The 23,639-nt window shown below is 44.5% G+C and overlaps 1 long non-coding RNA gene across 2 annotated transcripts in view; it reads left to right on the top strand.

Moving 5' to 3' along the window:
* Nucleotides 1–4,244: 4,244 nt before the first annotated feature.
* LOC137217931 (uncharacterized) overlaps nucleotides 4,245–23,639 on the top strand; it is a 63,375-nt gene continuing 43,980 nt past the window's right edge. Inside the window, exons 1-3 of one of the 2 annotated variants that reach the window (XR_010940323.1) lie at nucleotides 4,245–4,331; nucleotides 5,826–5,911; nucleotides 8,984–9,069. This is a non-coding gene — a long non-coding RNA (uncharacterized lncRNA). The remainder of the gene's footprint in view (nucleotides 4,332–5,825; nucleotides 5,912–8,983; nucleotides 9,070–23,639) is intronic. The other variant, XR_010940322.1, reaches the window with a different exon arrangement.

Below are 23,639 nucleotides of genomic sequence, written 5' to 3' on the forward strand. Positions count from 1 at the left end.
TCCTGAACATATTCAGGAAAAAACGCATACGCCCTTTTTGGCCAAGTGCATCATTGTGGACGTTCTGCCTCTTTTCCTATGCTTTACATGCAATTCCAGTCTACCTCCTGAAATCGGTTTCCTGCAATTCTGCCCCGCTTTCGAGTCCTCTTGGCAGCCTTACTTCAATATATTTTTGGACGATAGCTGTCATTTATAACTCTGCAGGTTTGTGAATGACAGTGCCCCTGAGCTCCTTTCTTCAACTCGCTTTCTTGTGAGCTGGCCGCAACACCGCAGCATTGCTTCAGGCCCTAGTGTTGTACCGGCATGGCACGCTGAGCCTTTGGTTAATTCCTCTTCCTGGTGGGAAATGAGAGTTAAATTTGCCCGTCCAGACACCTCCAGCTAGTCTCTCATTGGTTCTCCCTATTCCTGTTCATTTTCCGCAGAAATTGCAAACTGGGCCAAACAGGAGGTTAAAGGCACTGACTCTCCAAGTGGGGAGAGTGTTAGGAAAGCGTCTGGAATGTTGCACCCGAGGACCAGGGGAGGAAAACTGAGACACATTTGAACACGTTTCCCGATCACACGGTGGATCATACTCTGGGTTCCACATGCATGTTTTAGCTGAAGGAAGAATCCCTTAAACCTGGAGAGTTGAGACCCATGGAATGGGTACCATGCAATATGACTTCAAAGGGTCTGCATTTGTTCACCGAACCTCACCAATCCTATCACTGCTGCGTTTACGCCGCTGTACACACGCTTGATTCTCTTTCAGGGACATATAATACCATAGGTTTTAAGATTCTTACTAGTCAGGTATATTCTTAGGCGTTTAATATGGGGTGTAGAGTCCACTTCGTTGAGCAAGGAGTAGCTCTTGTCTATTACATATTTGGCTTATGGAACGGTATCTGTGCTAATTTCAATCTCTGGTTTTATGCAGCACCCCAACTCACCTTTCCCCTTAAGCAAGCATAAGTTGGTTATCTACATTTGAGACCCTGTTCTGTTTTGTAATTTAGTTCCTGTGTAGGCAAGTTTACATTCCGTGTAGTAGTGATATCTTATGATGTTTCTTTTTCTGTGTGACTTATTTCACTTAGAATCATCGCACCTGAATCCACTCATTATGCTGCTATGGGCCTGATGACATAGATTTCATTGCTGAGTGACATTGCATTGTACGTAAGTACTACAACTTCTTTATCCATTTTTCACTTTCTGTGATATTGAACTTGTACCGTAAACGAGGTTCTTGTAAACAGAGCCATCCCAAACTTTGGGGTGGCTGTGTCTTTTTGATTTTAATTTCCCTAAGCTATAGGACCATAAGCGGAAGTGCCCTAGGCTCTGTTGCTTTGTTTTTTAGATGTTTCAGGAAACACCATACACTTCTCCAGAGTGGCTGTTGGCAATTTACATCCCGCCCATCAGCATAACAAGGCTCCCAGTTCTCCATGGCCTGTCCTGCCTTTCTGGATTTTACACTTTTCTCAGATGGCCCTTTTGACCGGGGGCCAGTGAGACTTCATTGTAGTGCAGATTTCATTTGCAAGCTTGCTTGGTTGGCCAAAAAGGGCGTATGCGTGTTTTCCTGAATATATTCAGGAAAAAACGCATACGCCCTTTTTGGCCACGTGCATCATTGTGGACGTTCTGCCTCTTTTCCTATGCTTTACATACAATTCCAGTCTACCTCCTGAAATCGGTTTCCTGCAATTCTGCCTCGCTTTCAAGTCCTCTTGGCAGCCTTACTTGAATATATTTTTGGACGATAATTGTCATTTATAACTCTGCAGGTTTGTGAATTACAGTGCCCCTGAGCTCCTTTCTTCAACTCGCTTTCTTGTGAGCTGGCCGCAACACCGCAGCATTGCTTCAGGCCCTAGTGTGGTTCCGGCATGGCACGCTGAGCCTTTGGTTAATTCCTCTTCCTGGTGGGAAATGAGAGTTAAATTTGCCCGTCCAGACACCTCCAGATAGTCTCTCATTGGTTCTCCCTATTCCTGTTCATTTTCCGCAGAAATTGCAAACTGGGCCAAACAGGAGCTTAAAGGCACTGACTCTCCAAGTGGGGAGAGTGTTAGTAAAGCGTCTGGAATGTTGCACCCGAGTACCAGGGGAAGAAAACTGATACATTTGAACACATTTCCTGATCACATGGTGGATCATACTTGGGTTCCACATGCATGTTTTAGCTGAAGGAAGAATCCCTTAAACCTGGAGAGTTGAGACCCATGGAATTGGTACCATGCAATATGACTTCAAAGGGTCTGCATTTGTTCACCGAACCTCACCAATCCTATCACTGCTGCGTTTACGCCGCTGTACACACGCTTGATTCTCTTTCGGAGACATATAAATCCATAGGTTTTAAGATTCTTACTAGTCAGGTATATTCTTAGGCGTTTAGTATGGGGTGTTGAGTCCACTTCGTTGAGCAAGGAGTAGCTCTTGTCTATTACATATTTGGCTTATGGAACGGTATCTGTGCTAATTTCAATCTCTGGTTTTATGCAGCACCCCAACTCACCTTTCCCCTTAAGCAAGCATAAGTTTTTTTCTACATTTGAGACCCTGTTCCGTTTTGTAATTCAGTTCCTGTGTAGCCATGTTTACATTACGTGCAGTAGTGATAACTTATGATGTTTCCTTTTCTGTGTGACTTATTTCACTTAGAATCATCGTACCTGAATCTACTCATTATGATGCCATGGGCCTGATGACATAGATTTCATTGCTGAGTGATATTGCATTGTATGTAAGTACCACAACTTCTTTATCCATTTTTCACTTTCTGTGATATTGAACTTGTACCGTAAACGAGGTTCTTGTAAACAGAGCCGTCCCAAACTTTGGGGTGGCTGTGTCTTTTTGATTTTAATTTCCCTAAGCTATAGGACCATAAGTGGAAGTGCCCTAGGCTCTGTTTCTTTGTTTTTTAGATGTTTCAGGAAACACCATACACTTCTCCAGAGTGGCTGTTGGCAATTTACATCCCACCCATCAGCATAACAAGGCTCCCAGTTCTCCATGGCCTGTCCTGCCTTTCTGGATTTTATACTTTTTTCAGATGGCCCTTTTGACCGGGGGGCAGTGAGACTTCATTGTAGTGCAGATTTCCTTTGCAAGCTTGCTTGGTTGGCCAAAAAGGGCGTATACGTTTTTTCCTGAACATATTCAGGAAAAAACGCATACGCCCTTTTTGGCCAAGTGCATCATTGTGGACGTTCTGCCTCTTTTCCTATGCTTTACATACAATTCCAGTCTACCTCCTGAAATCGGTTTCCTACAATTCTGCCTCGCTTTCAAGTCCTCTTGGCAGCCTTACTTCAATATATTTTTGGACGATAATTGTCATTTATAACTCTGCAGGTTTGTGAATTACAGTGCCCCTGAGCTCCTTTCTTCAACTCGCTTTCTTGTGAGCTGGCCGCAACACCGCAGCATTGCTTCAGGCCCTAGTGTGGTTCCAGCATGGCACGCTGAGCCTTTGGTTAATTCCTCTTCCTGGTGGGAAATGAGAGTTAAATTTGCCCGTCCAGACACCTCCAGATAGTCTCTCATTGGTTCTCCCTATTCCTGTTCATTTTCCGCAGAAATTGCAAACTGGGCCAAACAGGAGCTTAAAGGCACTGACTCTCCAAGTGGGGAGAGTGTTAGTAAAGCGTCTGGAATGTTGCACCCGAGTACCAGGGGACGAAAACTGATACATTTGAACACATTTCCTGATCACATGGTGGATCATACTCTGGGTTCCACATGCATGTTTTAGCTGAAGGAAGAATCCCTTAAACCTGGAGAGTTGAGACCCATGGAATTGGTACCATGCAATATGACTTCAAAGGGTCTGCATTTGTTCACCGAACCTCACCAATCCTATCACTGCTGCGTTTACGCCGCTGTACACACGCTTGATTCTCTTTCGGAGACATATAAATCCATAGGTTTTAAGATTCTTACTAGTCAGGTATATTCTTAGGCGTTTAATATGGGGTGTTGAGTCCACTTCGTTGAGCAAGGAGTAGCTCTTGTCTATTACATATTTGGCTTATGGAACGGTATCTGTGCTAATTTCAATCTCTGGTTTTATGCAGCACCCCAACTCACCTTTCCCCTTAAGCAAGCATAAGTTGTTTTTCTACATTTGAGACCCTGTTCCGTTTTGTAATTCAGTTCCTGTGTAGCCAAGTTTACATTACGTGTAGTAGTGATAACTTATGATGTTTCTTTTTCTGTGTGACTTATTTCACTTAGAATCATCGTACCTGAATCTACTCATTATGATGCCATGGGCCTGATGACATAGATTTCATTGCTGAGTGATATTGCATTGTATGTAAGTACCACAACTTCTTTATCCATTTTTCACTTTCTGTGATATTGAACTTGTACCGTAAACGAGGTTCTTGTAAACAGAGCCGTCCCAAACTTTGGGGTGGCTGTGTCTTTTTGATTTTAATTTCCCTAAGCTATAGGACCATAAGTGGAAGTGCCCTAGGCTCTGTTTCTTTGTTTTTTAGATGTTTCAGGAAACACCATACACTTCTCCAGAGTGGCTGTTGGCAATTTACATCCCACCCATCAGCATAACAAGGCTCCCAGTTCTCCATGGCCTGTCCTGCCTTTCTGGATTTTATACTTTTTTCAGATGGCCCTTTTGACCGGGGGGCAGTGAGACTTCATTGTAGTGCAGATTTCCTTTGCAAGCTTGCTTGGTTGGCCAAAAAGGGCGTATACGTTTTTTCCTGAACATATTCAGGAAAAAACGCATACGCCCTTTTTGGCCAAGTGCATCATTGTGGACGTTCTGCCTCTTTTCCTATGCTTTACATGCAATTCCAGTCTACCTCCTGAAATCGGTTTCCTGCAATTCTGCCCCGCTTTCAAGTCCTCTTGGCAGCCTTACTTCAATATATTTTTGGACGATAGCTGTCATTTATAACTCTGCAGGTTTGTGAATTACAGTGCCCCTGAGCTCCTTTCTTCAACTCGCTTTCTTGTGAGCTGGCCGCAACACCGCACCATTGCTTCAGGCCCTAGTGTTGTACCGGCATGGCACGCTGAGCCTTTGGTTAATTCCTCTTCCTGGTGGGAAATGAGAGTTAAATTTGCCCGTCCAGACACCTCCAGCTAGTCTCTCATTGGTTCTCCCTATTCCTGTTCATTTTCCGCAGAAATTGCAAACTGGGCCAAACAGGAGGTTAAAGGCACTGACTCTCCAAGTGGGGAGAGTGTTAGGAAAGCGTCTGGAATGTTGCACCCGAGGACCAGGGGAGGAAAACTGAGACACATTTGAACACGTTTCCCGATCACACGGTGGATCATACTCTGGGTTCCACATGCATGTTTTAGCTGAAGGAAGAATCCCTTAAACCTGGAGAGTTGAGACCCATGGAATGGGTACCATGCAATATGACTTCAAAGGGTCTGCATTTGTTCACCGAACCTCACCAATCCTATCACTGCTGCGTTTACGCCGCTGTACACACGCTTGATTCTCTTTCAGGGACATATAATACCATAGGTTTTAAGATTCTTACTAGTCAGGTATATTCTTAGGCGTTTAATATGGGGTGTAGAGTCCACTTCGTTGAGCAAGGAGTAGCTCTTGTCTATTACATATTTGGCTTATGGAACGGTATCTGTGCTAAATTCAATCTCTGGTTTTATGCAGCACCCCAACTCACCTTTCCCCTTAAGCAAGCATAAGTTGGTTTTCTACATTTGAGACCCTGTTCTGTTTTGTAATTTAGTTCCTGTGTAGGCAAGTTTACATTCCGTGTAGTAGTGATATCTTATGATGTTTCTTTTTCTGTGTGACTTATTTCATTTAGAATCATCATACCTGAATCCACTCATTATGCTGCTATGGGCCTGATGGCATAGATTTCATTGCTGAGTGATATTGCATTGTACGTAAGTACCACCACTTCTTTATCCATTTTTCACTTTCTGTGATATTGAATTTGTACTGTAAACGAGGTTCTTGTAAACAGAGCCGTCCCAAACTTTGGGGTGGCTGTGTCTTTTTGATTTTAATTTCCCTAAGCTATAGGACCATAAGTGGAAGTGCCCTAGGCTCTGTTGCTTTGTTTTTTAGATGTTTCAGGAAACACCATACACTTCTCCAGAGTGGCTGTTGGCAATTTACATCCCGCACATCAGCATAACAAGGCTCCCAGTTCTCCATGGCCTGTCCTGCCTTTCTGGATTTTACACTTTTCTCAGATGGCCCTTTTGACCGGGGGCCATTGAGACTTCATTGTAGTGCAGATTTCATTTGCAAGCTTGCTTGGTTGGCCAAAAAGGGCGTATGCGTGTTTTCCTGAATATATTCAGGAAAAAACGCATACGCCCTTTTTGGCCACCTGCATCATTGTGGACGTTCTGCCTCTTTTCCTATGCTTTACATACAATTCCAGTCTACCTCCTGAAATCGGTTTCCTACAATTCTGCCTCGCTTTCAAGTCCTCTTGGCAGCCTTACTTCAATATATTTTTGGACGATAATTGTCATTTATAACTCTGCAGGTTTGTGAATTACAGTGCCCCTGAGCTCCTTTCTTCAACTCGCTTTCTTGTGAGCTGGCCGCAACACCGCAGCATTGCTTCAGGCCCTAGTGTGGTTCCGGCATGTCACGCTGAGCCTTTGGTTAATTCCTCTTCCTGGTGGGAAATGAGAGTTAAATTTGCCCGTCCAGACACCTCCAGATAGTCTCTCATTGGTTCTCCCTATTCCTGTTCATTTTCCGCAGAAATTGCAAACTGGGCCAAACAGGAGCTTAAAGGCACTGACTCTCCAAGTGGGGAGAGTGTTAGTAAAGCGTCTGGAATGTTGCACCCGAGTACCAGGGGACGAAAACTGATACATTTGAACACATTTCCTGATCACATGGTGGATCATACTCTGGGTTCCACATGCATGTTTTAGCTGAAGGAAGAATCCCTTAAACCTGGAGAGTTGAGACCCATGGAATTGGTACCATGCAATATGAATTCAAAGGGTCTGCATTTGCTCACCGAACCTCACCAATCCTAGCACTGCTGCATTTATGCCGCTGTACACACTCTTGATTCTCTTTTGGAGACATATAAATCCATAGGTTTTAAGATTCTTACTAGTCAGGTATATTCTTAGACGTTTAATATGGGGTGTTGAGTCCTATTCATTGAGCAAGGAGTAGCTCTTGTCTATTACATATTTGGCTTATGGAATGGTATCTGTGCAAAATTCAATCTCTGGTTTTATGCAGCACCCCAACTCACCTTTCCCCTTAAGCAAGCATAAGTTGTTTTTCTACATTTGAGACCCTGTTCCGTTTTGTAATTCAGTTCCTGTGTAGCCAAGTTTACATTACGTGTAGTAGTGATAACTTATGATGTTTCTTTTTCTGTGTGACTTATTTCACTTAGAATCATCGTACCTGAATCTACTCATTATGATGCCATGGGCCTGATGACATAGATTTCATTGCTGAGTGATATTGCATTGTATGTAAGTACCACAACTTCTTTATCCATTTTTCACTTTCTGTGATATTGAACTTGTACCGTAAACGAGGTTCTTGTAAACAGAGCCGTCCCAAACTTTGGGGTGGCTGTGTCTTTTTTATTTTAATTTCCCTAAGCTATAGGACCATAAGTGGAAGTGCCCTAGGCTCTGTTTCTTTGTTTTTTAGATGTTTCAGGAAACACCATACACTTCTCCAGAGTGGCTGTTGGGAATTTACATCCCACCCATCAGCATAACAAGGCTTCCAGTTCTCCATGGCCTGTCCTGCCTTTCTGGATTTTATACTTTTTTCAGATGGCCCTTTTGACCGGGGGGCAGTGAGACTTCATTGTAGTGCAGATTTCCTTTGCAAGCTTGCTTGGTTGGCCAAAAAGGGCGTATACGTTTTTTCCTGAACATATTCAGGAAAAAACGCATACGCCCTTTTTGGCCAAGTGCATCATTGTGGACGTTCTGCCTCTTTTCCTATGCTTTACATGCAATTCCAGTCTACCTCCTGAAATCGGTTTCCTGCAATTCTGCCCCGCTTTCAAGTCCTCTTGGCAGACTTACTTCAATATATTTTTGGACGATAGCTGTCATTTATAACTCTGCAGGTTTGTGAATTACAGTGCCCCTGAGCTCCTTTCTTCAACTCGCTTTCTTGTGAGCTGGCCGCAACACCGCAGCATTGCTTCAGGCCCTAGTGTTGTACCGGCATGGCACGCTGAGCCTTTGGTTAATTCCTCTTCCTGGTGGGAAATGAGAGTTAAATTTGCCCGTCCAGACACCTCCAGCTAGTCTCTCATTGGTTCTCCCTATTCCTGTTCATTTTCCGCAGAAATTGCAAACTGGGCCAAACAGGAGGTTAAAGGCACTGACTCTCCAAGTGGGGAGAGTGTTAGTAAAGCGTCTGGAATGTTGCACCCGAGGACCAGGGGAGGAAAACTGAGACACATTTGAACACGTTTCCCGATCACACGGTGGATCATACTCTGGGTTCCACATGCATGTTTTAGCTGAAGGAAGAATCCCTTAAACCTGGAGAGTTGAGACCCATGGAATGGGTACCATGCAATATGACTTCAAAGGGTCTGCATTTGTTCACCGAACCTCACCAATCCTATCACTGCTGCGTTTACGCCGCTGTACACACGCTTGATTCTCTTTCAGGGACATATAATACCATAGGTTTTAAGATTCTTACTAGTCAGGTATATTCTTAGGCGTTTAATATGGGGTGTAGAGTCCACTTCGTTGAGCAAGGAGTAGCTCTTGTCTATTACATATTTGGCTTATGGAACGGTATCTGTGCTAATTTCAATCTCTGGCTTTATGCAGCACCCCAACTCACCTTTCCCCTTAAGCAAGCATAAGTTGGTTTTCTACATTTGAGACCCTGTTCTGTTTTGTAATTTAGTTCCTGTGTAGGCAAGTTTACATTCCGTGTAGTAGTGATATCTTATGATGTTTCTTTTTCTGTGTGACTTATTTCATTTAGAATCATCATACCTGAATCCACTCATTATGCTGCTATGGGCCTGATGGCATAGATTTCATTGCTGAGTGATATTGCATTGTACGTAAGTACCACAACTTCTTTATCCATTTTTCACTTTCTGTGATATTGAATTTGTACTGTAAACGAGGTTCTTGTAAACAGAGCCGTCCCAAACTTTGGGGTGGCTGTGTCTTTTTGATTTTAATTTCCCTAAGCTATAGGACCATAAGTGGAAGTGCCCTAGGCTCTGTTGCTTTGTTTTTTAGATGTTTCAGGAAACACCATACACTTCTCCAGAGTGGCTGTTGGCAATTTACATCCCGCCCATCAGCATAACAAGGCTCCCAGTTCTCCATGGCCTGTCCTGCCTTTCTGGATTTTACACTTTTCTCAGATGGCCCTTTTGACCGGGGGCCAGTGAGACTTCATTGTAGTGCAGATTTCATTTGCAAGCTTGCTTGGTTGTCCAAAAAGAGCGTATGCGTGTTTTCCTGAATATATTTAGGAAAAAACGCATACGCCCTTTTTGGCCACGTGCATCATTGTGGACGTTCTGCCTCTTTTCATATGCTTTACATACAATTCCAGTCTACCTCCTGAAATCGGTTTCCTACAATTCTGCCTCGCTTTCAAGTCCTCTTGGCAGCCTTACTTCAATATATTTTTGGACGATAATTGTCATTTATAACTCTGCAGGTTTGTGAATTACAGTGCCCCTGAGCTCCTTTCTTCAACTCGCTTTCTTGTGAGCTGGCCGCAACACCGCAGCATTGCTTCAGGCCCTAGTGTGGTTCCGGCATGGCACGCTGAGCCTTTGGTTAATTCCTCTTCCTGGTGGGAAATGAGAGTTAAATTTGCCCGTCCAGACACCTCCAGATAGTCTCTCATTGGTTCTCCCTATTCCTGTTCATTTTCCGCAGAAATTGCAAACTGGGCCAAACAGGAGGTTAAAGGCACTGACTCTCCAAGTGGGGAGAGTGTTAGTAAAGCGTCTGGAATGTTGCACCCGAGTACCAGGGGACGAAAACTGATACATTTGAACACATTTCCTGATCACATGGTAGATCATACTCTGGGTTCCACATGCATGTTTTAGCTGAAGGAAGAATCCCTTAAACCTGGAGAGTTGAGACCCATGGAATTGGTACCATGCAATATGACTTCAAAGGGTCTGCATTTGTTCACCGAACCTCACCAATCCTATCACTGCTGCGTTTACGCCGCTGTACACACGCTTGATTCTCTTTCGGAGACATATAAATCCATAGGTTTTAAGATTCTTACTAGTCAGGTATATTCTTAGGCGTTTAATATGGGGTGTTGAGTCCACTTCGTTGAGCAAGGAGTAGCTCTTGTCTATTACATATTTGGCTTATGGAACGGTATCTGTGCTAATTTCAATCTCTGGTTTTATGCAGCACCCCAACTCACCTTTCCCCTTAAGCAAGCATAAGTTGGTTTTCTACATTTGAGACCCTGTTCTGTTTTGTAATTCAGTTCCTGTGTAGCCAAGTTTACATTCCGTGTAGTAGTGATATCTTATGATGTTTCTTTTTCTGTGTGACTTATTTCACTTAGAATCATCGTACCTGAATCCACTCATTATGCTGCTATGGGCCTGATGGCATAGATTTCATTGCTGAGTGATATTGCATTGCACGTAAGTAGCACAACATTTTTATCCATTTTTCACTTTCTGTGATATTGAACTTGTACCGTAAACGAGGTTCTTGTAAACAGAGCCGTCCCAAACTTTGGGGTGGCTGTGTCTTTTTGATTTTAATTTCCCTAAGCTATAGGACCATAAGTGGAAGTGCCCTAGGCTCTGTTGCTTTGTTTTTTAGATGTTTCAGGAAACACCATACACTTCTCCAGAGTGGCTGTGGGCAATTTACATCCCGCCCATCAGCATAACAAGGCTCCCAGTTCTCCATGGCCTGTCCTGCCATTCTGGATTTTATACTTTTTTCAGATGGCCCTTTTGACCAGGAGGCAGTGAGACTTCATCGTAGTGCAGATTTCCTTTGCAAGCTTGCTTGGTTGGCCAAAAAGGGCGTATGCATTTTTTCCTGAATATATTCAGGAAAAAACGCATACGCACTTTTTGGCCAAGTGCATCATTGTGGACGTTCTACCTCTTTTCCTATGCTTTACGTGCAATTCCAGTCTACCTCCTGAAATCGGTTTCCTGCAATTCTGCCCCGCTTTCAAGTCTTCTTGGCAGCCTTACTTCAATATATTTTTGGACGATAGGTGTCATTTATAACTCTGCAGGTTTGTGAATTACAGTGCCCCTGAGCTCCTTTCTTCAACTCGTTTTCTTGTGAGCTGGCCGCAACACCGCAGCATTGCTTCAGGCCCTAGTGTGGTTCCGGCATGGCACGCTGAGCCTTTGGTTAATTCCTCTTCCTGGTGGGAAATGAGAGTTAAATTTGCCCGTCCAGACACCTCCAGCTAGTCTCTCATTGGTTCTCCCTATTCCTGTTCATTTTCCGCAGAAATTGCAAACTGGGCCAAACAGGAGCTTAAAGGCACTGACTCTCCAAGTGGGGAGAGTGTTAGTAAAGCGTCTGGAATGTTGCACCCGAGTACCAGGGGATGAAACCTGAGACACATTTGAGCACGTTTCCTGATCACACGGTGGATCATACTCTGGGTTCCACATGCATGTTTTAGCTGAAGGAAGAATCCCTTAAACCTGGAGAGTTGAGACCCATGGAATGGGTACCATGCAATATGACTTCAAAGGGTCTGCATTTGCTCACCGAACCTCACCAATCCTAGCACTGCTGCGTTTATGCCGCTGTACACACTCTTGATTCTCTTTTGGAGACATATAAATCCATAGGTTTTAAGATTCTTACTAGTCACGTATATTCTTAGACGTTTAATATGGGGTGTTGGGTCCTCTTCATTGAGCAAGGAGTAGCTCTTGTCTATTATATATTTGGCTTATGGAATGGTATCTGTGCTAATTTCAATCTCTGGTTTTATGCAGCACCTCAACTCACGTTTCCCCTTAAGCAAGCATAAGTTGGTTTTCTACATTTGAGACCCTGTTCTGTTTTGTAATTCAGTTCCTGTGTAGCCAAGTTTACATTCCGTGTAGTAGTGATATCTTATGATGTTTCTTTTTCTGTGTGACTTATTTTACTTAGAATCATCGTACCTGAATCCACTCATTATGCTGCTACGGGCCTGATGACATAGATTTCATTGCTGAGTGATATTGCATTGCACGTAAGTACCACATCTTCTTTATCCATTTTTCGCTTTCTGCGATATTGAACTTGTACCGTAAACGAGGTTCTTGTAAACAGAGCCATCCCAAACTTTGGGGTGGCTGTGTCTTTTTGATTTTAATTTCCCTAAGCTATAGGACCATAAGTGGAAGTGCCCTAGGCTCTGTTGCTTTGTTTTTTAGATGTTTCAGGAAACACCATACACTTCTCCAGAGTGGCTGTTGGCAATTTACATCCCGCCCACCAGCATAACAAGGCTCCCAGTTCTCCATGGCCTGTCCTGCCTTTCTGGATTTTACACTTTTTTCAGATGGCCCTTTTGACCGGGGGGAAGTGAGACTTCATTGTAGTGCAAATTTCCTTTTCAAGCTTCCTTGGTTGGCCAGAAAGTGCATATGCGTTTCTTCCTGAATATATTCAGGAAGAAACGCATGCGCTCTTTTTTGCCAAGTGCATCATTGTCGATGTTCTGAGTCTTTTCATATGTTGTCAATGCAATTCTAGTCTACCTCTTGAAATCGGTTTCCTGCAATTCTGCCTTGCTGTCAGTGCCTCTTCATAGCCTTACCTGAATATACTTTTGGTAAATAGTTGGCCTTTATAACTCTGCAGGTTTTTGAATTGCAATGGCCCTTAGCTCCATTTTTCAGCTCTTATTTTTGTGATCTTGCCTCATATCCACAGGATTTTTTCATGCCCTATTCTTCTTCTGGGGCGCCTTGTTCTTCCTTTGGTTAATTCTTCTTCCTGATGTGAATTAGAGTGACATGTGCCCATTGAAACCGCTACAGCTATTTTCTCACTTGTTCCCCCTATTCCCATTCATCCTCCGCACTAACTGCAGACTGTGCGATACCGGAACTTAAAGGCATTGACTCTCCATGTGGGGATGTTGTTAGTAAAGTGGCTGGAATGTTGATCCGGAGCCCCAGGAGAGGAAAATGAGGTGCGTTTTAGAAACCTTTCCCGATCATATGGTATACCATCCGCTGGATTTCCCATGCATGGTTTAGCTGTAGGAAGATTCCCTTCAACCTGGAGTGTTGGGACCCTTGGAATGAGTAGCATGAAGTATTGCATTAAACTTTCAGCAGTTGCTCACCAAAGCTCACCAATCCTCTCAGCCCCAAGTGTCCAGCCTTATGTCTTATCCAGCTGTGGGTTTATATGTGGTCATTCCAGGTTGCATCACAGCCCCTGAGCGAATTTTGTAAGAATTTTTCTCTCTTTCATTGTTTCTGCGTTTTGGTTTTAAAATTTATTTCTATAATGGGGTTTAGCTCATTTTCACTGCTGTGTTTGGCCGCTCTGCACACACTTGATTCCCTTATGGAGATATATCAATACATGGGTTTTAAGATTCTTATTACTCAGATATATTTCTCTGCGGTGTATAGGGTGTGTTGAGGCCAGTTCATTGAGCAAGGTGTAGATCTTGTCTAATACCTATTTGGTTTATTGAACGGTATCTGTGCTAATTTCAAACTCTGGTTTTATGCATCAGCCCACCTCTCCTTTCCCCTTAAGCTGACATAAGTGTGTTTTCTAAATGTGAGACACTGTTCTGTTTTGTAATTCATTTTTTGTGCAGCCATATTTATCCTCCCTCTATAAGTGATATCTTATGATATGTTTCTTTTTCTGTTTGACTTATTTCAAGTAGTATTATCGGACCTAAATCCACTCTTTATCCTTCTACTAGCCTTATTACATTGATTTCATGGTGAAGAGATATTCCATTGTACATAAGTACCACATTTTCTTTATCCATTGTTCTCTTTCCTGGGATATTTAAGGTGTACTGAAGTTGAGGTTCTTGTAAACAGAGTAGCCCTAAACTGTGGTGTGCTTGTGTCTTGTTGATTTTTAGACTTCCCTAGATATACTTCCGTGATTGGAAGTGCCCTATGCTCTGTAGCTCTGTTTTTTAGATGATTTAGGGACCACCATACACTTCTCCAGAGTGGCTCTCGGCAGTTCACACACTGTCCATCAGCGTATAAAGGCTCCCTGTTCTCCATGGCCTGTCCTGCATTTCTGGTTTTTACAATTTTTTCGGATGGCCCTTTTGACCGGTGGGAAATGAGACTTCTTTGTTGTGCACATTTGCATTGCTTGCTTGCTTGGTTGCCCATAAAGTGCGTATGCGTTTTTTCCTGGATATATTCAGGAAAAAATGCATACTCCCTTTTGGGCCAACTGCATCATTGTCGAAATTCTGCCGCTTTTCATGTGCTTTAAAGACGAGTCCAATCTATCTCTTGAAATCTGTTTCTTGCAATTCTGTCTTGCATTCAGATCCTCTTCTTTGCCTTACCTCAACATATTTTGGGACGTTAGTTTTCATTTATAACTCTGCAGGTTTGTGAATTGCAGTGACCCTGAGCTCCATTTTTTAAGTTGCTCTTTTGTGAGCTGGCCTCAAAGCCGCAGGATTGCTTCAGGCCCTATTTTGGCTCCGGCGAGGCGGGCTGAGCCTTTTTTTAATTCTTATTCTTAATGGGAAATTAGAGTGACATGTGCCCGTCCAAACCCCTACAACTATTCTCTCATTGGTTCCCCCTCTTCCCGTTCATCCTCCTCACAATTTGCAAAATGTGTGAAACAGAAGTTTAAATGTGCTGATTCTCTAAGTGGGGAGATTCTAAGTAACGTGGCTGGAATGATGAACAGGAGCACCAGGAGAGGATAAATGAGGTGCATTTTAGACACATCTCCCGATCACATGGTGTACAGTCCTCTGGGTTTTCCATGCATGTTTTCGCTGTAGGAAGATCCCTTGAACCTGCAGATTTGGGACCCATTGAATGGGTACCAGGTCGTATTACTTTAAAGGGTGTGCATTTCCTCACCCAACCTCATATTTCTCTTAGCGCGAACAGTTTCCAGCCTTATGTCTCATCCTGCTGTGGGTCTAGATGTGTTCAATCCATGTTGCATCACCGTCCCTGAGGAAAAGTTGTAAGAGGTTTTCTCTGTCTCTCTGTCTTTTATTTTTTTCAATTTATTACTATATTGGTTACAGCTGATTTTCAAAGCTCTGTTTCTTGCTGCTGTACATCCACTTGATTCACATACAGAGAGACATCAATAAATTCTTTTGCAGATTCTTACCAGTCATATATATTCTTTTCCGGTGACTTGAGTGTGCTGAGTGCAGTTCTTTTAGCTACCGTGTAGGCCTTGTTGATTATCAGTTTGGTATTTGGAATGGTATCTTTGCTAATTTCAACCTCCTGGATGATGCCTCACCCCTCCCCACCTTTCCCGTTTAGCAGCCTTACGTGTGTTTTCTACATATTTGACTATGTTTTTGTTTTGTAATTTATTTCATGTGTAGCCATTTTGGATTCCACCTTTAAGTGATATCTTATGATATGTGTCTTTTTCTTTTTGAGTTATGTCACTTAGAATGATCATACGTAACTCCTCCGGAGTTGTTACAACTGGCCATATTTCATTGACTTCCAGGCTGAGTAATATTCCACGCTACATAAGTACCACATCTCTATCCATTTTTTCCCTCCAGAGACATTTAAGTTATATCCTAGTCGAGGATCTTTTAAACAGAGAGGCAGTAAACATTGGGGTGCCTGTGTCCTCTCGATTTTTGTTTTTCCCAAGACATACGCCCATGAGTGCAAGTGCCCTATGCTCTGTAGCTCATTTTTTAGATGCTTTAGTAAACACAATACACTTCTCCAGAATGGCCGTTGGCAATATACATTTCCACTATAAGCCTCACAGGGCTCCCTCTTCTCCTTGCCCTGTCCTGCATTTCTGGTGTTTACACTTTATGAGGATGGCTCTTCTGACTGATGCGAAGTGATATCTTTTGTAGTATTGATTTCCAGTGCCCACCTGTTTGGTTGGCTAAAAAAGTGTATGCCCTTTTCTTGAATATATACAGAAAAAAACGCATACAGCCTTTTTGGCCAACTGCAATGTTGGCAATGTTCAGCCCCTTTTCTTGTGCTTAATGGCGAGTCCTTTCTACCTCCTCAAATCCCTTTCCTGCCATTCTCCCTTGCTTACCAATCCTTTTCTCTGACTTTCCTCAAGACATTTTTCAGTGATAGATATTTTCAACTCTGCAGTTTCGTGAATTTTACTGTCCCTGAGTTCCATTGTTCAACTTGTGTTTATGGGAACTGGCCACAAAGCAGTGGGATTTCCTCAAGCCCTATACTGTTTCCATGGGCAACCCTAGCCTTTGGTCAATTCGTCTTCCTGATTGGAAATTAGAGTGACATGTGCCTGTCTGAACACCTAGGACTTGTCTCTCATTGTTCCTCATCCTTCCGCTTCATCCTCTGGACAAATTCCAAACTGTACGCAACAGGATGTTGACAGTGCTGACATCTCCAAGTGGGGAGACTGTTAGTAAAGACGCTGGAGGGGTGAACCTGAGCACCAGGAGATGAAGAGATGAGATGCCTTTTCCAAACTCTTCCCAATCAGACGGTATACCATCCTCTGTGTGTGACAGACATGTTTTAGCAGTAGGAAGAGTCCCATTCATGTAAGGAGAACACCAGGGCTTTTTCAAAATCAGTCTCTCCCCGAAACCCAAACTGGGGAATTTTTTAAACTACGGCTACACATATGTTCATTAAGGGCCTTGGGAAGTAGGCAGAGTCCAAACTTTAGATGATTGAAGTCTTCAGGGTCAGAAGCACTCACCACCGGCTTCCCTTAGGTTACACTTTAACTGTCATTGATAGATGATGTCAATAAAAATATCTATTCTTTATCCGATTATTTCCCCTTATAGGTTATTGCAAAATATTGAGTGTAGTTCCCTGTGCTATACAGTGGTTCCTTGTTGATGATCTATTTTATACATAGCAGTGTGTATGTGTTAATTCCAAACTGTTAATTTATCCCTCCTCCCACCTTTCCCCTTTGGTAATAATAAATTATAAGATTTTATACTTCTCAGAAATGGGGGAGCTGAAAGAGAGGTATCATTTTCAATGGAAAAGCATTTAAAACAAGATTGAAGCTTTAACCAAGATTATTAGATGTACATCCTTGGAAAGAAATCACTTCATTTCTCTAATATTGACCTGACAAATAAGACAAACCTTTTCACTGAACTTGCTTATAATAAAGTGATGGAAATATCAAATGGAAGTGTTAGAAACATCTTATTTTACCCGAGCCTTATAAACTGTTCTATGTTAGCTACAGTTTGGCTCACACATCTGTTCATTGAAGTTACAATAGTCTCAATTTCTGTTACTGATCCTCCAGAGTGGACCCCAACAAGTGTCCCCCTGCCCAGTGTCATTGGGGCCAACAGATCGAGACTGAGTTTGGTTCACAAGGAAAGGAAACTTTATATTTTAAACAGAATGGAGAGGTGAGAGCATGCACTACCCCGTGGGCTGTGGGCTGGGCTGCTGTGTAGAGATCCTGTCAGAGTCAGTGGGAGGGAGGGGGCGGAGCACTCGAGGGCCGGGTTGGCTGCAGCTCAGGCTCTATATCTCGGAGTCTGCACTGGGCTCCAGGAGCTGAGGTGTCGACCCAGCCATTCTGCACTAGGAAATCTGGTCTGAAGTGCCGGGTGTGGAACCTCTGCATGCGGGACCCTAGGAGCACGTGAAATTAGACAAAGCACAAAGGATAAAAAAGGTCAGACTTGACTTTATTGCCCAGATTCTATTTTTATCTCCCAGGGATTTTTAATGGGCTTTGCTGGGGACAAACCCCTCCTCTGCCTTTTGTCCCGTTCCTCATTCTTGGAGTGCTGAGGGTGCAGACCCTTCTTCTGTAACTGCTGAGTGCTGAGTTGGGAGCCCTCATACCAGGGGACGAGGGTCAGAACTTCTCCCCAGCAGCCTCCAGGTGACGTTGATTGGCTCCAGGACCCCTGCCTCCCTGCTCGTCCACCTGAGCACCAGCATTGGAAGTGTTATAGATTCTAATGACCTTTAAGGGCCCAGGAAAGAGATGTGCAGAGACGCTGTGGGGGCCGGTTTCACCCCGCCCCACATTTGTTCGGCCACCTTAGGCTGACCGTTTCTGCCAGCCTAGATGCTCTGACCAGTAGTCTGCTCTTTCTTCAATTAGGCCCCTGAATTAACGTAAAAACAGCACCAGGTGTCAGAGCCCTGCCCGCTCAACTCCCAGACAGTCCAGGGTCAGTGGTGATCAAGGACCATGATGGCCACTGAGTCAACAGCCTTTTGAAGTAAACAGGAGTCCAGCCGGTCTTATTGGCCACCATCATCACGGTGTCTGTAGGCTTTTCTATGGTGACAGTGTGATATACGTTTCCCCCGCCAAGATTATTAGCTCCCCTCCGGGTGCAGTAAGTCCTGCAAGCAGTAGTCTACTCCTTCGGGACACACTATTGTTGTTTTATGAGAGAAACTCCAGGTCAAGTGATGTTCACACGAGTCGTCATGGTGCCCTGTTGCCCCCGGTTATCTCTCTGGATGTTGGAGTTGGAGGGCCTCCTCACTCGAGGTCGGTGTGCCCACGGAGCGAACCCTGCAACTTCAGGGCATGGTTGGTGATTAGGATCACCACGTGGGGTCCTTTTCCCTTAGGAGGGAGGTGGCCTTTTGGGCTGCTGATTTCCATGTTTTTAGATACCGCCAGTATCTTGGCCAGATGTGGCAGTGGGCCAAGCCCCTTGGTGACTCTATTTTATCCTACCTGGATGGCATTCTTGCGTTGTTCCATTTCAAGTGGTCCCAGTTTTTGCACTAATTCTCCAATGGCGACTCACCTTTCACCAGGAATGGAAAGGTCAAAGGGTTTAGCTCAATTAGGGAGTTCCAGGGCAAGGGTCTGAATTGACTGCTCTTTCCATTCTTGAAAGGCCACTTCTGGATTCTGTTCAAAAGGATCATCATCTTTTCCTTTCAGTGTTTCATATAGAGGCCCAGCTAGTAGACTGTAGTTAGGGATCCAGAAGCAGCAAACCCTGGCCTCCCCAGGAACCCCTAAGCTGTCTTCTAGGTTTAGAAAGGGGTAAGGCTGCAAATGGTTTCTTCCCTTTCCTGGGATGGGCTTCTCCGACCTTCTGTGAGAATGAAGCCCAGGCAGGTCACCGCAGTCTCTGATATTTGAGCTTTTTCTTGGACAACTTCTATCCTTTATTGGCTTGGTAGTTCAGAGGCCTCCTTAGTAGGGCTGGCGATCAGAATGTCGTCTGCATATTGAAGGAGGGTTTCCTTTTCCAGAGGTAGAACTTTTCGGTCTTTAGCTAAGCTTTCCCCAAAGATGGTGTGGGAATTTTTGAACCCTTGGGGCAAGACGGCCCGGAAGTATTGTTTTAGTTGTATGTTGAGTCCTGCCACTCACAAGCCAAAATTTCTTGTGACTCTGGGACTAATGGAATACAAAAGAAGGCATCATTGAAGACTAATACAGAATACTATGTCCTGGTGGTTGGTAGAATGACCAGCAGGGTGTGGGAAATGGAGCAACTGGAGGTATATCCTCGGTGGCTTCACTGACTGTCCTGACATCCTTTACCAGGTCCCCAGCAGCCCATGGGGCTCTCGTGGTCAGGCCAATCCCAGGATATGGAGCTCTCCTGGGCAGGTACCCCACCCCCAACCCAGCCCACGGGGCTCTCGTGGTCAGGCCTCTCCCAGGATACAGAGCTACCCTTGCAGGTACCGTGGCAGGGCTGGGCACACAGGAACCGTGCACATAGCCCTCATTGAAGAGCACCCCCATCTCACCTGTTGCTCAGAGCTGACACAGAGCACCTCAGAGCAGGACTTGAACTAACAAACAGCAGCTCCAACAGGTCTGTGACCCTGGGCATCACTCTGTGTGGCCTCCCTCCACCTGGTCTTCCAGAGACTTCCACTGCACCCGGGGCACCAGGTCTCTGTCTCCAACCACCACCCACCCCTCCTCTCCCTGACTCCTGGGTTCCTCTCATTAGGAGAGGGTTTTCTTGAAGTTGTCTCCCACTCATGGGCCAGATAAAATGATTAGAAAACAAGCCAAAGCTGCAGCCCCTTGTCTATCCTGACTCTCAGGAGCCCACACCTGTTCCTTGGACCTGGCCGGTTCAGCAAGTTCCATTTTCTGCAACTGTGAGCCCCTGAGGGGTGATGATTGGCTGACCTGGGCAGCCTTACCGTGCTGGCCAGCCCTCCCCAGGTGTGCCTGGGTTGAGATCAATATAAATACCACTCCAGGCAGCAAGAGCCCCTGCAGCTGTGCCTGACGCCATTTTCTCTGCCCTGTCAGCAGTCTCGGGGCTGGGCTGGTGGGAGGGAGTGAGAGGCCACGGCTTTGTGGGTGGCCCAGTGTGAGTGGGGCTCTGCTGGACTTTCTGCAGCAGTTGCCAGGCTGCCACCTGCTAAAGAAGAGGATGTGTCACCCATACCTGCTGCTGGAATTTCTCCCTGGGCAGAGGTGAGGAAGGAAAAAAGCAGTGGGGGCAGGGACAGGACGGGTATCTCAGGCAGGGAAATGGAAATCTTCCAGAAGAGCACCCAGGGCCAGGACCATCCTGGCTGGCCTGCAGGCACCAAGTCAGCTGGCATGCTGTCACTCGTGTGGCTCCATGGCCCTTCCTCTAGGCTTTCAAGTCCTTGTATATATTCAGGTGTTTTACCTGGGAAGGGTGGGAACAGTTCAGCAGCAACTGGCCTGGGGCTCAGCTCACGTTTACTCACAGATGCCTCGGCACAGTGCCCCAGCTTTGCAATGAGGACGCTTGTTGTGTGGGGGCTGCTGGCTGAATGGGAGACGATTCCCCACCACTGACCAACTTCAGAATTGTTTACAACTGGAGCAAGTGCCCTGATACGGTTTTCCTCTGAGTAACTGGTGGGTTCTGTTTTTTTTTTCTCTTTTTCGTTTTTGGTTCAAGGTAGATTTTATTCCTCTTTTTTGTATTACAGATATAAGCATGGAAATAATTTATTCATATAAATACATGTATGTGAAGGGAATAATTGTTTTTTCTGTTTTGTTTTTTAAATTTTATTTCTTTTTAATTTTGAATTTTATTTTATATTTTTATACAGCAGGTTCTTATTGGTTATCTATTTTATACATATAAATGTTTACATGCCAATCCCAATCTCTCAACTCCTCCCACCACCACCCCCCCAAGAGCTTTCCCCCCTTGTTGTCCATACGATTGTTGTCTACATCTGTTGCTCTATTTATGCCTTGCAAAACGGTTAATCTGTACAGTTTTTCTAGGTTCCACATATATGCATGAATATACAAGATTTGTTTTTCTCTTTCTGACTTACTTCACTCTGTATGACAGTCTCTAGATCCATCGACGTCTCTACAAATGACCCAATTTCATTCCTTTCATGGCTTAGTAATATTCCATTTTATATATGTACCACATCTTTATGCATTCGTCTGTCTGTGGGCATTTAGGTTGCTTCCATTACCTCGATATTGTAAATAGTGATGCAATGAACATTGCGGTGAATGTCTCTTTTTGATTTATGGTTTTGTCTGGGTATATGTCCAGTACTGGGATTGCTGTATCATATGGTAATTCTATTATTAGTTTCTTAAGAAACTCCATATTGTTCTCCATAGTGACTGTATCAATTTATATTCCCAACAATAGTGGAAGAGGCTTCCTTTTCCCCACACCCTTTCCAGCATTTGTTGTTTGTAGATTTTCAGATGATGCCCATTCTAACAGGTGTGAGGTGATACCTCATTGTTGAGTCCATTTTGTTGAGCAAGGGGTAGGTCTTGTCTATTACATATTTGGCTTATGGAACAGTATCTGTGCTAATTTCAATCTCTGGTTTTATGCAGCACCCCAAATCACCTTTCCCCTTAAGCAAGCATAAGTTGGTTTTCTAAACTTGAGACCCTGTTCTGTTTTGTAATTCAGTTCATGTGTAGCCAAGTTTACATTCCGTGCATTAGTGATATCTTATGATGTTTCTTTTTCTGTGTGACTTATTTCACTTAGAATCATCGTGCCTCAATCCACTCATTATGCTGGTACAGGCCTGGTGACACAGATTTCATTGCTCAGTGGTATTCTGTTGTACGTTAAGTACCACAACTTCTTTATCAATTATTTGCTCTCTGGGATACTTAACTTGTACCGTAGAAGAGGTTCCTGTAAACAGAGCCGTCCCAAATTTTGGGGTGGCTGTGTCTTTTTGATTTTAATTTCCCTAAGCTATAGGACCATAAGTGGAAATGCCCTAGACTCTGTTGCTTTGTTTTTCAGATGTATCAGGAAACACCATACACTTCTCCAGAGTGGCTGTTGGCAATTTACATCCCGCCCATCAGCATAACAATTCTCCTTTATCCCCATGGCCTGTCTTACCTTTCTGCATTTTACACTTTTTTCAGATGGCCCTTTAGACCGGGGGGAAGTAACACTTCATAGTAGTTCGGATTTCCATTGCAAGCTTGCTTGGTTTGCCAAAAAGGGCATATGTGTCTTTTCCTGAATATATTCAGGAACAAACTCATACGCCCTTTTTTGCCAAGTGCATCATTGTCGATGTTCTGCCTCTTTTCCTATGCTTCAAATGCAAATCCAGTCTACCTCCTGAAATCGGTTTCCTGAAATTCTGCCCCGCTTTCAAGTCCTCTTCGCAGCCTTACTTCAATATATTTTTGGACGTTATCTGTCATTTATAACTCTGCAGGTTTGTGAATTACAGGGCCCCTGAGCTCCTTTCTTCAACTCGCTTTCTTGTGAGCTGGCCGCAAACCCACAAGACTGCTTCAGGCCCTAATCTGCTTCTGGCAGGACATGCTGAGCCTTTGGTTAATTCCTCTTCCTGGTGGGAAATGAGTGTTAAATATGCCCGTCCAGACACCTACCTCACTCTCAACCCCTTGGTGATGTGGGTCCTCTGGTTTGTGGCCACCTTTATGGGTTCCTCACCTTTCGATGATGTGGACCCACTAGTGTGAGGACACTCCTGCCTGGTTCTCATCCACGTGGTTATGTGGACCCCCTGGTGAGAGTCTGTTCCTGGCTGTGTTCCTCACCCTTCTGTGAGGGAGAACCTCTGCTGATAGTTCACTCCTGCATGGCTGGCACACATTGCCTTGCTGAAGTCAGCCATGTGGTGGCAGTTGGAGCGTGCTGGGAATCTCCTCCCCCCGGTGATGAGGGCCCTCTTGCATCAGGCCCTAACTGCTGGGCTCCCCACATTTTGTGATGTGCGCCCAGTGGTGCGAGGACACTCCAGCCAGGTTCACATCCCCATTGGGATGTGGGCCTTCTGCTCTGAGGTCCCAACGCCTGGGTTGCTCACAGTTTCATGATGTGGGCTCTCTGCTGTTAGTTCACTCCTGCCTGCATCCCATAGCTTCTGTGCTCTTGGCCGCCTGCTGGGAGGTTCCAACTGCTGGATTCCTCACCTTTCTTATTCTTTGGGCCCTCTGTTTTTAGGCTATTCCTGCCTGCCTCACTCCCATTC

This window comes from Pseudorca crassidens (assembly GCF_039906515.1).
Source record: "Pseudorca crassidens isolate mPseCra1 chromosome 1 unlocalized genomic scaffold, mPseCra1.hap1 SUPER_1_unloc_10, whole genome shotgun sequence".
Classification (NCBI taxonomy): domain Eukaryota; kingdom Metazoa; phylum Chordata; class Mammalia; order Artiodactyla; family Delphinidae; genus Pseudorca; species Pseudorca crassidens.